Below are 15,277 nucleotides of genomic sequence, written 5' to 3' on the forward strand. Positions count from 1 at the left end.
ATGAGTGAGTAAGAAGGGTGAACCTGGACAAAGATGTGGGAAGCTAAGGCAGAGAGCAAGGGCTTGTGAAGGTGTGAGGGGTGGGTGGCGTTTGTGTTAGGGTTATCAAGAGGCTGAGTAACCAGTGGGGAGGACCAAAGAACTAAAATTAATTGGAAGTTGTTGAATGCTGTGAAGTTGATACATCTCATTTACCCAAGAAATTCCACAGAATGAGTGAGTGTCCGACTCCTGTCTGCTTTATCTTCACACATCTGCCAAATGAATCCAACTCCAGTCAAAAGCCATCAGCAGAAATTCTGCTGCCTACCCTCAGCATTCAGTGGTCCCACCTGTGACTAATAGGGTCTGAACTCCTTTTATGAGGGGCCGAAGCTTGTCCAGATGGAAGGAAGTCAACGTAGAAGAGTTACAGTGAGGGCCCAGATGTCCAAAACCAAAGAGGGAAGCATCCCACCTACCTGATTCAGTCTGAAGTAGGAAGGACAATGGTGTGGTCTTCAAATGAAACATACATGAAGGAGAGGGCTGTATTCCAACTGAGATGACCCAGCACCATGGCCAAGTCCAAAAGAAGATGCAAGATTAGCAGTAGCAGATGGATCCAGGATCAGGAGTCAGCTAAGACAAGAGAGGAAAGGGAGTGGTCAGTGTTAGGCATATGGATGCTGAACACGTATCTGCTGAAAGAAGGGAGAAAGGAAGGGATACAGGCAGGAGGGGAGGGCAGGTCTTGGGCAATCGTGCCACATGGAGCCAAGGTGTTGCCAACTCACTTTTCTTGTTTTCTGTCCCTGGGAGAAGGGATGTTATGCTGCTTTAAAACTGTGTGGTCTGGAGTAGTCTGTCCCATCCAAACTGGTGTTCTTCCCAGAACGTGGTTGAACTTCCTATTCTTCTGAAGCAAGGGAATTTAGGTATCACATCCATCTGGGAGCTTTTAAATAAATACAGTTGAAATCATCACTTACAGCTACTTTGTGTAGGGATGGAGAAAATTGGCAACGAACGTTTTTGAGGCATCTCTTCAAAATAATATACTCCAAAGTAACATAGTACGTATTATATCATTCAAGGGCCTTATAATAAGCTCTTGCCAAACAACCCGAATCCCCACACTAGTCCAGTCACATCAGTATTGTTATCCTCATCTCACAGATGAAGAAACTGAGGCTCAGAGTCTAGAGGTGCTTCATGTCTGACCCAAGGTCCCACGACTAGAACAAGAAAGAGGTTGGTTTGCTTGGAAAGGCTAAGAGTGGGGCAGCCACAGAGAGATACTCAGGCCCACTCATTGAAGGCATAAAAACAAGACTGGGTTATTTTTGATCTCCTGTCTTGGCAGAGGCAAGGGCAGTTTTCGGGAAGACCCAGGGCTTCCATTCCACCATGCCAAGCCAATGTTGCCCAAGGATGGGCCAATGTCCAGGAGGGTCAGAACTGCCAGTATCCTGTCTCACCATCTGGCACTGGACACAGAAAGCTGGAGACTCAAGGGAGAATGTGAACTCGTGTAGGAGGATGCCATAGACCATCTGACACACAACACACTTCCCCACAGAACAGCTCCCAGGCCATTCTGAGAAGGGCCATCCTGGTTCCACAAAAGCACATGTATTTTTAGCTATTTGGTCATTCATCGAGCAGTGATTTACTGGGTGCCTACAGGGCTCAGGGCTGGGCAGATGCTGGAAATACAGAGAAGAATTTGACCCGTTTCTTGGCCTGAAAGGCCCATCAGTTGAGTGATGACACGTAAACAAATGTCCATGATAAAGTGGATGGATATTCTGTTTGGGCCACTTCTAATGTGCTGTGAGGTTGAAGCAGAGCCAACTTCCCTTGAAGCAATCAGGGAAGGAGTCATACTCTGTGTTCATTCACTCACTGCCTCAGATGTGGATCAGTGACTCATTATCTGATTCATTCATTCATTCACAGAGAAGTTAATTTACTACTCAATTAAATACTCATTCACTGATTCATTTATTCATTCACTAATTCATACTTTCATTCACTGCCTCTAAGATAGACTTATTCACCCATCCACTTACCTAGTCATTTACTCCTTGTCTTATTCACTGATTGATTGATTTACTCATAATTTATTCAATTTTTTCCTCATGCATTAATCTATTCATTTATTCATTCTTTCCTTGACTAACAGAATAGATTCATTCATTCATTTATTTACTTACTTACTGCCTCATTCACTCACTGATTGAATCCTATATTGACTTGCTAACTCATTTAATCCTTTCGCCCCAATTGCTTTCACTTATCCATTCATCCATAAGCTCACTCAGGGATTCAGTGGCTCAATTCATTCACTCATCCATTTGTAGACTCATCTTTCATTTATCAACTCATTGATCTAGTAACTTAGTCTTTCACTCTTTCACTCACTGAGTTCTTTATTCATCATTAAATTTTTGACTTATTTACTTACATGCTTATTCTTTCATCAATGCCTTCATTCATCAACTCATCATGAATTTACTCAGTTTTCACTCATTCTTTCACCCATTAAATCATTCTTGATTCATTCACCTATATATATGTGTAATTGGTCACATTCTCATTCATTCATTTATTCATTACTTTGTTTCCTCAAAGACTCTTTCCAATAACTCACTGTCTCATTCATTCATTCAACTACTCATTCAACAAACATTTATTACACATGCTCTATGTTCTAGACACAAGGAGAAGAGCAGTGCATAAGATGAACACCATCACTGACTTATGGAATTGACACACTAGTGAGCTTCTCTTTGGTTCAGGAATCAACACTTCCATAAAGCAACTGAAATTTCAAATGGAGGGGAGAGACTGTGTCTGTGCTTCTGGAAAGCCCACCTACTTGCCCTATTATTTCAAATTTGAATTTTTGTATTTATAGAAAGTTCTCCAGATAATCCCAAAGAGCTCTTTGAAGGCTGGAACCAGATCTGATTCATAGGTGCACACACCATCCCTAACATGGACCTGGATTAGGGTCAAGAAATATTTATTGAGCTCAAATCAATACTTCAATTATAGTTATTTCAGCATCTCTCAAATAGCAAGTCCCAGAAAATAAAACATACAGGATATCTATATGGCATCACCTCCAAATAAACCCTATCACCAGTATTTGTGCCTGAGATGGGGAAAATAATAACCTAAGAAAGTGGCATATAAAAATGCCCCAAATGTTCCACTATATACGATTGACTAGTAAGACGAAAGACATACAAAATTATTATTTTATTTCATAATTCATTCTGATCAATATTTTAATTAGGGGATTAAAATATTTATAATATTTACAGTGGTGCAAAATGGAAAGAACCACAATATTTGCCTCAAATCTCCTCTTCATCACGGTCCACAATTGGCCCTCTTATAATCTAGCTTCTGAGAAAGTGACTTATTAAATAATAATAAGACCAGCAACATGACGAACCCACCAAAATACCAAAACACAACACTGCATACCTTAATATCTGTCTCTGCCCTCATTAACACAAAGGCAATATTAAATCTTATTGGTTACATTGAACCCAGAAAAGCAGAACTGGGTTGATTGTAATTCTTGCCTCATGCAATTTTATCATTGTAATACTCTTGAGCATATTAATTTTCTTTATATATGTAGGTTTTCCTTATTTTTTAATTTAGACATTACTCATTCTCAAAACTAAAATGAACAACAAAGAATCTATTACAAAATGAGAGAAAGAGTTGGACTATTCTTTAAATCTCTCTAGATAATTCTTAAAACCAAACTCACTGCCATCGAGTCGGATCCCACTCACAGCGACCCCTCCTTTGGTTTCGGAGGTGATAACACTACAGAAGTACATTGCCCAACCTGCTTTCCGAGGAGTGCCTGGTGGATTTGAACAGCCAGCCTTCTGGTTAGTAGTCAAATGCTTTAAGCACTATGCCAGCCATTCCTTGGAAGGAAGGTTGGGCAATCTACTTCCATAGTGATACCACCTCAGAAACCCAAGGAGGGGTCACTATGAATTGGATCCGACTCCACGACAGTGAGTTTGGTTTTTTTTTAGGTACTTCTTAAATGGAGAGGTAAAATGGTTTATCTCAGTTAAACAAATTCTTATTTCATAACATAATCTCATTAGTTATGAGTGACTATGGTAATTTTACTAGCACACTAGAATATTTCATTTTTATTTGCTTAATCATTTCTAAGTAGCTCTGGTTGTTGTTGTTGTTGTTATGTGCCATCGAGTCGTTTCCAACTCAGAGCGACCCCATGCACAGCAGAACAAAACACTGCCCAATCCTGCACCATCTCCACGATCCTTGCCCATTGTTGCAGCCACCGTGTCAATCCATCTCATCGAAGGCCTTTCCTTCCTTCATCGACCCTCCACCTTAACAAGCATGACATGCTTCTCCAGGAAATGGTCCCCTCTGACAACATGACCAAAGTAGGTGAGACGAAGTCTGGCCATCCTCGCTTCCAAGGAGCATCTCGGCTGCACTTCCTTCAGGACAGATCTGTTAGTTCTTTTGGCAGTCCATGGTACTGCTCTGTACCATGTAGCTCTGGTACCAGTACTCATGTGCCAGTAGCTGTGGTAGAAAAGCAGTTAAACCACTTGGCTGCTAACCAAAAGGTTGGTGTTACAACCCGACAGCTGCTCTGTGGGAGTCTGCTTCCGTAAAGATTTACAGCCTTGGAAACCCTATGGGGCAGTTCTACTCTGCCCTATTTGATCTCTATGAGTCAGAATTGACTCGATGACGGTTGGTTTAATAATTTATTATTTTTCATAAAATAATACAAATAAGGAAAACACAATCAACCAAATAACATTTTATGGATTAATGCCATCAATAATCAATTTTAATAATATAATGAACACCCTTGAGGCCAAAACCCAACCTGAGAAATGAACAAGTGTGAAATACATCTGATGTGATGTCACTCACACATAGAGCTAACACTTTTGACTCTTTCTTTAAAAGGCTTCTGTTGTGCTGAGTTAGAATAAGCAAACCATAGTTTATACCAGAAACTCATCCTTGGTCCTTGTAAGGCTTCTTTGATTATATTCCATAGATTTTGAAAATATAGTGAGCATCCTAAACAGACCGCCCGAACAAAGACAAGAACTCTATTACTCATACTGAACACTATGCTGCTGACACACACAGACAACCATCAAGGCTTGCTCAACACCGAATGATTATCAGGTCGAGTGTATCCATTCTGTGGAGTAGAGAGCAGATAGTTTTAAAAAGAATGGAAAATGAGTATGTATTCTTTCATAACTTAAAAAAAAAAAAAAACCGTAATAAAAGATCTCAGGATAACTTTTGCAAAAAAATAAAAATAAAAAGCCAAATAATGAGGAATTTTCTCCACTGATTCAAGCTTTCCCTCTTTGATTTACTTAATTATTTGGGTATTGACTAATTCATGAAATTATTTATTTATGTTTCACTTAATAAACAAACTGGAACTCAACATTGACCCTGAGCAACCACACTGACTATTACAATTCTATCCATATGACCCTCATCCCAAGAGAAGGTAGGCCCCATTTATTTGTGTATTAGCAAGTGTTCTAAATGATATTAAAACTTATTTATTTCCACAGTGTACTGATTGGATTAATCCACAGTGTACAACACATTTGACGCCTTTCTCTGCATTAATTTTGTGCACTTTTAATGATATAATTAATACCACTGAACAGATCAACCCAAGAACCAGAACTTTGCATATGATTTGGTGGTGTAGTGCCTAAGGCATTTGATTGCTAACCAGAAGGCTGGCAGTTCAAACCCACCAGCCACTCCTTGGAAGGAAGGTTGGGCAATCAACTTCTATAGTGATACTGCCTTGGAAACCCAAGGAGGGGTCGCTATGAGTTGGATCCGACTCGATGGCAGTGCATCTTTTTTTATATATATAGAGTACTTAAAGGCGCTCTGGTGGTGTAGTGCGTAAGGCATGTGACTGCTAACCAGACTGTTGGTGGTTCAAACCCACCAGCCACTCCACAGAAGGAAGACTGGGCAATCTACTTCTGTAAAGATTTACCACCTCAGAAACCTAAAAGGGGTGGCTGTGAGTCAAATCAACTCAATGGCAGTGGGTATGGTTTAGAGACTACTTACCCATAGACACATGAGTCAGGATCTTCATCCATGCACTCCTATTCTGGGGAGTAGAGAACAAAAATTAAAAATAATAAAATATCCGAGAGACTCAACAGACCCAACAATAAGAACAAGAACAACAGGACACATCACCTATGTCACCACGACAAGATCTTTGACTGTTACTCACATTGATTCCTATGCTCCCAACTGTCAGAGTCAACTGTACCTCACTTGACCATGGCAGAAATTGATGTCAGCCCAGGGAATCCATCTTGAGGGATACAAGACAGAACAAAGGATACAAATACTGAGGCATTATCTCCATTGATCAGGGACTTTCCACATTTAACTTATCATGAGCTTAGAAGGTGATTGACCGGGGTAATGTTGACTCACTCTTCCCTTAAGAATGTTAACATCCAACATAATAATGCCATAAGATCATGGACTTTGTGTATGACTGTCCAAATCATCCTTAGCCAAAGAAATAAACTCTTCCCATCCTACCATGATGCCATTCTTAAGGAGCATTGGGCTTTCAACATAGGCAAAGAGTATTTCTCTTTTCTCATGCACTTTGAGAGCTGGACAATGCTTCACATTTTACATTCTTAGGGATTTAAACTTTTTCGATGGACACTTCCATTGATTTTTGATAATATTCCAATCAAAATTCATTAGTCATAAAAGGAGAAGCTCCAAATCCTCTAACACCTATCCTCCCTAGCACTTGCAACAATCAGAGGGGCCTGCAAGTCTTTCTGTGTTGGACCTCAGAGTTCCAGATACAAACTATTCATTGTCCATGACTCTGACGCCACCAGTAGTCATCACTGGTCCAGAATTGGCCCTCTTTTTCTTTATTCACCTCTACATATTCTTATTGGTGAATTCAGCAATAAACTGAAAGCCATGAGAAAAAACACCATGAAGGACAAACCACCCACCCACAGCAAGACAAGATATTTGACTATTACTCACATTGGTGTTCATGTTCCTAACACCCAGAGCCAATAAGCAAGCTGGAGACACTGGCAGAATGTTCCATCACCTTGGAGGCAACAGTCCTGAAGGGTATGAAGCAAAGCAGATGATAAAAGGCTTGACACCTTAACTGCATTGACTGGACCATTCTACCTTCCCTTATTCACGCATTTAGGTAATTATTGACCTATGGTAGATGTTTACTTCTTCTCCCCTTAAGCACTTAAACTAACATTACAGGCCACCAACCAAGCAAAAAAGACTGACTATAAGTTGTACTGTCTATATGGCCCTTGGAATGGCCGTATAGACATGGAATGACATTTTTCTTAACTGAGCTTTAGGGGCTTCAATAAGTAGTAACAGCATTTCTGGCAACCCCATATGAGTATATCATTGGATAAGGTTACCACTTTTCAATTTTCATTCATTTCATGATTCATGTAGATATTTCCATTGATTTTTGGAAATATTATAATTGGCACTCTTTAGTCATGAAGAAGGAAGCATGTGTCAAAGGAAGTCACTGTCTACAAGACCATTTCCCACAAAGGGAAGTGACTAAATGTCCCTTTGTGTTGGACATCAAGGTTCCAGACAGATCCTTGAAAATCTGTAACACCTGTCTTCACTAGCACTTTCAACAATGGGAGGGACCTACACATCTCTCTGTGTTGGACCTCAGAGTTCCAGACATGTCCTGTTCATCGTCCATGACTCAGACGCCACCAGTGGTCATCATTAGTCCAGAAATGGCCCTGCTTTTCTTCCTTCACATATACTTGTTCTTATTCATTAAGACAAGATCTTTGATTGTTACTCACATCAATTCCCACTCTCCCAACTCTTGGAGTCAGTCATACCCCATGTGACACTGGTGGAAGTTGAAATCAACATGGAGCATTCATTCTGAAAAGTACAAGATAGCAGAGAATACACACACTGAGGCATTATCTCCATTGACCATGGCACTTTCCACCTTTCCTTCATAATGCTCTTAAGAGATGATCAGCTCTGTGACATGTTGACTCCCTCTTCTCCAAAGAATGCCAACAACATCCAAAAGGCCATTGCCAAAAATAAGACCATGGACTTCGAGTTTGACTGTCCAAATGATCCTTGGCCAAAAACAAAATCACCTCCACCCAGAAATGATACCACTCATTCAATATATGCAAAGAGATTTTCCTTGCTTTGTTACAAGCATTTCGAGTTGGAGGATGCTTCACCCTTTACATTCTTATGTTATTTAATTATTTTTGATGGATTCTTCCATTGATTTTTTTTATAATATTCCAATCAAAACTCATTATTCACAAAAGGAGAAGAAGCAGATCCTTTAGCATCTATCTTCCCTAGCACTTCCAACAGCACAAGAGCCTACCCTTCTCTGTGTTGGACTTCAGAGTTCCAGACACAAACTATTCATTGTCCATGACTCAGACGCCACCAGTGGTCATCATTAGTCCAAAACTGGCCCTTCTTTTCTTCCTTCACATACACCTATTCTCATTCATTAAGACAAGAACACTATTACTCACATTGATTCCCATGCTCCCACTGCTTGGAGTCAATCAGACTACATATGACCTTGGCAGAAACTGAAATCAGCCCGGGGCATCCATCCTGCAGAGTAGAAGGTAGAACAGAAAATACAAATACTGAAGCATGTTCTTCATTGATTGTAAAACTTTCCATCTTTCTCTCCTCATGAACTTAGCAGAAAATTGACCCTGAGAAATACTGACTTCCTTTTCTAAGAATACTATCAACATCCAACATGTAACTGCCAAGGATAAGACTATGGGCTTTGAGTTTGACTATCCAAATGATCTTTGGCTAAAGAGGCAACCACTTCCCATGCCAAAATGATGTTGTTTTTAAGGAACGCCAGGCTTTTGACATATGCAAAGAGTATTCTTTGCTTTGCCATTCATGTTTAAAGTTGGACTATGCTTCACCCTTCATATATTAATGGATTTAAATACATTTAGTGGATATATCCATTGATTTTTAATAATATTCCAGTTGAAAATCACTAGTTATAAAAGAAGCACCAGATCCTTGAATATCTCTAACATCTGTTTTCAAGCATTTCTAACATTGAGAAGGGCCTACACTTCTCTCTGTTTTGGACCTCAGAGTTCCAGACATGTCCTATTCATCGTCCATGACTCAGACGCCACCGGTGGTCATCATTGGTCCAGGATTGGCTCTCTTTTTCTTCATTCACCACCACACATTCTTATTGGTGAGTTCAGCAATTAACTGACACCCATGAGAAAAAATGCCAGAGAGGACACACAAACCACCTACACCAAGACAGGATCTTTGACTGTTACTCACATTGACATCTCACTATTGACACCTAGAGACAACCAGCAAGCTGGAGACCCAAATGGAAAGTTCTATCACCTCATCAGCAACCGTCCTGAAGGATACAAAGCAGAGCAGAAGATAAAAGGCTGACACCTTCACTACATTGATTGGACCATCCCACCCTTCCCTTTTCATGCATTCAGGTAATTACTAACTGGGGTGGATGTTTACTCTTTTTCCTTTTAAGGACTCAAACATGGCACAGGACCAAGGAAAGAACATTGACTGAGTCATACCATCTCTATGGTCCTTGGCCAGGGAAGAAACCCTTGGAATGACACATTCCTTTAGATAAGCTTCATATTGTTGTAGTTGTTATATGCTGTTGAGTCAGACCCGACTCATAGTGACCCCTCCTTGGGTTGCTGAGGTAGTATCACTAGGTAAGTAGATTGCCCAACCTTCCTTCCAAGGAGTGGCTGGTGGGTTTGAACCGCCAGCCTTCTGGTTAGCAGTCAGGTGCCTTAGCCACTGCACCACCAGAGCTCCCAGATAAGCTTCATAGGCTTCAATAAATAGTAAGAGTATTTCTGGCCTCCTCATAAGGATCTTTCAATGGACAAGGCTTCCACTTTTCCATTTTTAATCATTTCTGGATTCTTGTGGAAACTTTCATTGATTTTTGGAAATTAAATAATTGACACTCTTTAGGCATGAAGAGGAAAGCACTAGTCCAAGATATTACTAACATCTGTCTACAGGATGATTTCCCACTGAAGGAAGGGATGTGATCTCCCTTTGCTGTGGACCTGAGAGTTCCAGACACATACTATTCATCATCCATGACTCAGACACCACCAGTGGTCATCATTGATCTGAGATTGACTTTGCTGTTCTTCCTTCACATACACCTATTATAACAGATTAAGACAAGATCTTTGACTGTTACTCACATTGATTCCCATGCTCCCAATGCATGGAGTCAACAGTACTTCATGTAACCCTGGAAGAAATTGAAATCATCCCAGGCATCCATCCTGAAGGGCATGAGGCAGAGCAGAGAATACAAATAATGAGACATTATCTGGGTCAACTGCAGGACTCATTCATCATGTTCTTAAGAGATGACCAACCCTGGGTAATGATGACTTCCTCTTCCCTTAAGAATGCTGACAATATCCTACATGCCAGTGTCAAGGATAAGACTATGGTCTTTGAGTTTGAATGTCAAAATAATCCTCAGCCAAAGAGGCAACCATCCTCACCCAAAAACTTTACTGTTCTTAAGGAATGTTGGGCTTTGACATATGCCGAAAGTACCCTTCTATTTGTCATACGCGTGCAGTTGGATGATGCTTTACCCTTTACATTCTTATGAATTTAAATATTTTCAACAGATATGTCCACTGATTTTTTTTATAATATTCCAATCAAAACTCATTAGTCTTAAAAGGAGAAGTACCATATACTCTAACACCTATCTTCACTAGCACTTCCAACAATGAGAGGGGCTTGCAAGTCTCTCTGTGTTGGACCTCAGAGTTCCAGACACATACTATTCATTGTCCACGACTCAGATGACACCAGTAATCATCACTGGTCCAGGATTGGGCCTACTTTTTCTTCATTCACCGCCCCATGCTCTTATTGATGAATTCATCAATTAACTGATGTTGTTGTTGTTGTTGTTATTTGCCATAGAGTCGGCCCCGACTCATAGCGCCCCCTCCTTGGGTTTCTGAGGCAGTATCACTACAGAAGTAGGATTGCCCAACCTTCCTTCCGAGGAGTGGCTGGTGGGTTTGAACCGCCAGCCTTCTGGTGAGCAGTCAAGTGCCTTAGTCACTATGCTACCAGAGCTGATACCCATTAAAAAAAAAAAAAAAAAAACCTAAGTGGATACACACGCCACCCACACTAAGACAGGATCTTTGACTATTACTCACATCAGTGTCCATGCTCTTGGTACCGAGAGCTGACCATCAAGCTGGAAACCATAGCAGAAAGTTCCATTACCTCAGGGATGACTGTTCTGAAGTATAAGAGCAGAGCAGATGATAAAATGTTTGACACCAAGTCCATGGACTGGATCATCCTACCTTTCCCTATTCATGCATTTAGGTAATTACTAACTGGGGTGGATGTTTACATCTTCCTCCCTTAAGTACTTGAATAACATGGCACAGATGATCAACCAAGGAAAGAACATGAATATGAGTTATAATGTGTATACGATCCTTGGCCAAAGAGGGAAACCCCTGGAGTGATACCTTCCTGAAATAAGCTTCAGGGGTTTCAATAAATAGTAAGTATTTCTGGCCTCACTAGGCACATTTATCATTGTATCAGGCTTCCACTTTTCATTCATTTTATGATTCTTATGGATACCTTCATTAATTTTGAAAAATATAACAATCATGATGAGCAAAACACCACTCCAAAGAAATCACTACCATCTGTCTATAGGACCATTTCCCACCATGCAAAGACGAGATGACCCTTTGTGTTGGACCTCAAGTTCCAGGCATATGCAATTCATTGTCTATGACTCAGATCACACCAGTGGTCATCCCTGGTCCAATGTTGGCCCTGCTATTCTTCCTTCATATACACCTATTGTTATTACTTCATTCATTGAGTGATAATAATAATTAAAAGATACCTAAGGGGACACACAATCTCCCCTCAACTAAGACAATATCATTGACTATTACTCACTTAGCTTCCAATACTCCCAATGCATGGAGTGAATTGTACCACACGGGACTCTGGCAGTCATTGAAATCAGTCCTGGGCCATTCATCCTGTGGTGCACAAAGCAGAGCAGAGGATAAAAACATTGAGGCATTATCTCCATTGACTGGGACATTCCACCTTTCATTTGTCATATTTTTAAGGGTTGACCAACCCTGGGTTATGTTAACACCATCTTCTCTTAAGAATACTAACAACATCCAACATGTCACAACCAAGGATAAGACTGTGGACTTTGAATCGGACTATCCAAGTGATCATTGATCAAAGAGGTAACCATAACGTACCTAAGGAACTTAAGGCTTTTGATATATGAGCAGAGCACTCCTTCCTTTGCTATATGCCCTTAGAGATAGAAGATGTTTCCTCCTGTATATTCTTATGGATTTAAATATTTCTGATGGATATGTCTATCGATTTTTGACAATATTTTAATCAAAACTCACTTCAATATTCCTAACACCTATGCACAATATCATTTTCAACAAAGAGAAGAGACCAGGTCTTTATTGTTTTGGACCTCAGACTTCCAGACACATACTATTCATCGTCCATGACTCAGACGTCACGCATTGTCATCATTGGTCCAGGATTAGCCCTGATTTTCTTCATTCATACACACATATTGTTATTGTCTACTTCATTGATTAAGTAATAAATTTTAAAAAAAACTAAGCACACAATCTACTCCCATTAATGCTTTCTGACTGTTACTCACATCAGTTCCCCTGTTCCAAATGCATGGCACCGACATACTGCGCATGAAGCCTGCAGAAACTGAAATCAGCCCAGGGCATCCATCCTGAGGACTATAAGGCAGAGCAGAGGACACGGATACTGAAGCATTATTACAGTTAATCCAAAATGTCCATCTTTCTTTAGTCATGCATTTAATGGATGATTGACTTTGGCTCATGTTAACTTCCTCTTCTCTTAAGAATATTAACAACATTCAACATGCCACCACCAAGGATAAGAACTATGATTTTGAGTTGGACTGCCCATATGATCCCTGGCCAATAAGGTAACCTCCCAGTGTTTCATTATATGAAAGACTATTCCTTGCTTAGACCTAGGATATGCTTCACCCTTTACATTTTATTGGTTTAAATATTTTCAATGGATACTTCCATTTATTTTAATAGTGTTTTAATTAAAATTCATTAGCCAGGAGAAGCACTAGACCCATGAATATCTCTAACATTCTTTATCATTTGGCCTACGATGTACACAGCCTGTTCTTCTCTTCTCTCTGTGTTGGACCTGAACAGTTCCAATCTGCAGAAATCTATTACTTATTGTCCATGACACAGGTGCCACCATTTGTCATCACTGGGCCATGATTAGCCCTTCTCTAATTTCAGTGTTACATTTTTTAAGCATATGAAAAACCATCAACCCACCATTCTACTCAACAAATAGAAGATTGACAATATCTTAAATCTGCTAATATGCTTCTCTCTCAATGAGATTAAATATTAGTTCTGTGTCCATAAAGGAATGTTGAGATAATCAACAATGCAAATTGTGTGAGTGTGGCACAGGACCCAAGGCAATGTTTAATTCTGTTATACCTATGGGTGCTATGAGTCAGGACCAACTCAGTGGCAACTAACTACAACAACAACAATGAGAATAAAAAATTAAAACTTAACCACCTATGCATATCAGTAAAGCAACCCTCATGTCTTTCATGGACTTTAATTATGGTCAATTGAATTCATCATATTCGTTTGGCTGAAAACAATCTAACCATTGGTTCATGCTTGGGCTTATTTGCTTTTATTTTTGTCACCTAATACTGTAAACACCCATGACCAAACCAAGAACTTAGCCAATTATTAACCTCAGCCTAGACACTCCATACCCCTAGAGGTAACAAGTAAAAATGTCATTACTGGAAATGAGTAAATTAGCCCTCCTGTGTTCGTTCGTTGGAGTAAAGATGCTAGAGAGAAGGAAACTATCCTGATATTTTTCATGGGTGCCAGCCAAGTATTCCTAGATTAATCACAATCCTTGATAGGTGGCAGATTTTTATCACTGGCTTCCAATAGTCCTATGAGTAGCCCAAATTTAATTTTTAATAGAGTGATAAGTACCAGTGTCTCTATCATAAAGGCAATAATCAGAACTGTGTCTTTTTCGAACAGTTGCCTACATGCTCCTCCACATGGAGAAACACGTACATCTACTTGTAAGTTAAGTAAGATTAAGCTAAAAGCTTTTTTCAGGGAACAATCTCTCAGCGGTGGCCCATAGAGCCCTTATTTATGTATATCTGTATCTATGTATTTACTCAGGTATTGCCTCATGGATCACTATCTATTCACATTTCTAAAGAAAATGAATGTGGTAAACCAACCAGAAATACAGAACTAAAATATAATACCTTAGCCACAGAGAACAGAGCCCAAATCTCTTCCCCATACATGAACAGGAGATGCAGATGGTAATTCATCATCCTTGTTTCTTAGCACATGCTCCTCCCCCATGTGGTCCCCTTTTGTTTGGTCAGTCAGCCAGCCCTTTATTTATGTATGCCACAGCTTTTCTTTTTAAAACATGAAAACCACCAATTTAACCCCTGGCCAGAACACGCCCACTGACTTTTTACCATCCTCTCTCTATATGTTCCTCATCCAAACAGGTAAGATGCTTCATCTACTTGAAATGCCTCATATGTATGTGAGAGCTGGATGATGAATAAGGAAGACCACAGAAGAATTGATGCATTTGAATTATGGTGTTGGCAAACTGAATATTCAATATTCAATATTCAATATTGAAATATTGAATGTATACCATGGACGGCTAGAAGAATGAGTAAATTTGTCTTGGAGCAAGTAGTCAGAGTGCTCCTTACAAAATGACAATGGCCAGACTTCATCTCTCATACTAATGTTGTCAGAAGGGACCAGTCCCTGGAGAAGCATAGCATGCTGGGTAAAGTAGACAGTCAGTGAAAAACAGGAAGACTCCTTTTTTTATTTTTTTAATTTTATTTTGATTTGGGTGAAGATTTACAGAGTAAATTCACTTTTCATACAGCAGTTCACATATACTTTGTCTCATGTCATTGACCAAAATTTAC

General features: G+C 39.9%; 8 non-coding genes across 8 annotated transcripts; all 8 read right to left on the minus strand.

Moving 5' to 3' along the window:
* Window positions 1–6,892: 6,892 nt before the first annotated feature.
* LOC122151294 lies at window positions 6,893–6,967 on the minus strand. Its single transcript, XR_006164085.1, has one exon. It is a non-coding gene; the product is annotated as a small nucleolar RNA SNORD113/SNORD114 family (small nucleolar RNA).
* An 817-nt stretch (window positions 6,968–7,784) lies between these two features.
* Window positions 7,785–7,859, minus strand: LOC122151293. The gene has a single exon (XR_006164084.1). It is a non-coding gene; the product is annotated as a small nucleolar RNA SNORD113/SNORD114 family (small nucleolar RNA).
* Window positions 7,860–8,505: 646 nt separating this feature from the next.
* Window positions 8,506–8,580, minus strand: LOC122151292. Its single transcript, XR_006164083.1, has one exon. It is a non-coding gene; the product is annotated as a small nucleolar RNA SNORD113/SNORD114 family (small nucleolar RNA).
* A 661-nt stretch (window positions 8,581–9,241) lies between these two features.
* Window positions 9,242–9,316, minus strand: LOC122151290. The gene has a single exon (XR_006164081.1). It is a non-coding gene; the product is annotated as a small nucleolar RNA SNORD113/SNORD114 family (small nucleolar RNA).
* A 916-nt stretch (window positions 9,317–10,232) lies between these two features.
* Window positions 10,233–10,307, minus strand: LOC122151282. Its single transcript, XR_006164074.1, has one exon. It is a non-coding gene; the product is annotated as a small nucleolar RNA SNORD113/SNORD114 family (small nucleolar RNA).
* A 651-nt stretch (window positions 10,308–10,958) lies between these two features.
* LOC122151280 lies at window positions 10,959–11,033 on the minus strand. The gene has a single exon (XR_006164072.1). It is a non-coding gene; the product is annotated as a small nucleolar RNA SNORD113/SNORD114 family (small nucleolar RNA).
* A 902-nt stretch (window positions 11,034–11,935) lies between these two features.
* On the minus strand, window positions 11,936–12,009 carry LOC122151284. Its single transcript, XR_006164076.1, has one exon. It is a non-coding gene; the product is annotated as a small nucleolar RNA SNORD113/SNORD114 family (small nucleolar RNA).
* Window positions 12,010–12,697: 688 nt separating this feature from the next.
* LOC122151281 lies at window positions 12,698–12,772 on the minus strand. The gene has a single exon (XR_006164073.1). It is a non-coding gene; the product is annotated as a small nucleolar RNA SNORD113/SNORD114 family (small nucleolar RNA).
* Between the last annotated feature and the right edge of the window lie 2,505 nt (window positions 12,773–15,277).

The sequence above is a fragment of the Orycteropus afer genome, unplaced genomic scaffold, assembly GCF_000298275.1.
Source record: "Orycteropus afer afer isolate SDZICR_OR568_19922 unplaced genomic scaffold, OryAfe1.0 scaffold00371, whole genome shotgun sequence".
In the NCBI taxonomy this organism is placed as follows: domain Eukaryota; kingdom Metazoa; phylum Chordata; class Mammalia; order Tubulidentata; family Orycteropodidae; genus Orycteropus; species Orycteropus afer.